Source organism: Lepus europaeus, chromosome X (genome assembly GCF_033115175.1).
Source record: "Lepus europaeus isolate LE1 chromosome X, mLepTim1.pri, whole genome shotgun sequence".
NCBI lineage: Eukaryota > Metazoa > Chordata > Mammalia > Lagomorpha > Leporidae > Lepus > Lepus europaeus.
In genome coordinates, this window is record NC_084850.1 from 681656 (window position 1) to 682791 (window position 1136).

Genomic DNA, 1136 nt, shown 5'->3' on the forward strand with positions numbered 1-1136 from the left:
CCCAACTCCTGGCTCCCCAGGCCCCAAGGGAGGGTGCAGACGTTGGTTGGCTGCTACCCACGCAGAGGCCCTGCTCCCAAGCCCTTACTGGGTGGAGTTCCAGAGAGTTCTTCAGGCGTCACTGTGGTTGAGACCTCCCCCGCCCCCCACTTGGGAGGTGCCCACCCAGTACAGAGTAGTCAGTGCTGGGGCTCAGTTGCCAAAGCACGTCAGTGCTCAGAGCAAGCAGGGGAGATGGCCTGGGGACACGGAGCAAGTGCACAAGGTCACTGAGCAGGGACAGGACGTCCTCTCTGCGCTCGCCGTTCTGCTGAGCGCTTATCTGTGGAACTGGTGGACGGTCACTCAGGTGGACCCACCCCGTGTGCAGTGACTGAGAAAACCTCTACAGACCACATGGTGACATGGGCAGACGTGGGTGGGCTCCAGGGCTCTGCAGAGCCCAATCCAAAGGCAGGATCCTGTTGCCTCTTAAGCTCCACTGTTACCCAATGGATATGGGGCGGGGTGCCAATGCTGGGTTTGTGCCTTCAAAAGCTGTCACCTGGGGCCAGCGTTGTGGAGCAGCAGGTTAAGCTACTGCCTGTAATACCAGCAACCCTGGAGTGCTAGTTCAAGTCCTAGCTCCCCTCTAATGTGCTTGGGAAAGCAGCAGAAGATGGCCCAAGGGCTTGGACCCCTGCACCCACGTGGGAGACCTGGATGGAGTTCTAGGCTCCTGGTTTTGGCCTGGCCCAGCCCTAGCCACTACAGCTATCTATGGAGTCTCTTCATCTCTCTGTTACTTTGGCTTTGAAATAAATAAATTTCTCTCTCTCTCAAAAAAAGGCTGTCAGCAGGTGAAGTGGCAGGGCTTGAAGATGACAACTGTAGGCCTAAGGACCTGGGGTGACAGGCATGTGAGGGTTGCTCAGAGCATGCTCTGGTGAGAATTCCCACGTTGCCACAAAGTGGCTTTCCCGGGAGCAGCAGGCAGTCCCGGTCCCAGGTGTTGTGGGGCAGTAAGTGAGCCCCCTGAACCCAGTCACCTCTGGGGACACTCACTGGTAGCCCTAGAGACTGGCCCGCCTGGCGGCTGCACCTATACACAGCACCTCAAAGAGACTGCACAGGCACGATGGGTTTCGGGGGGGGGG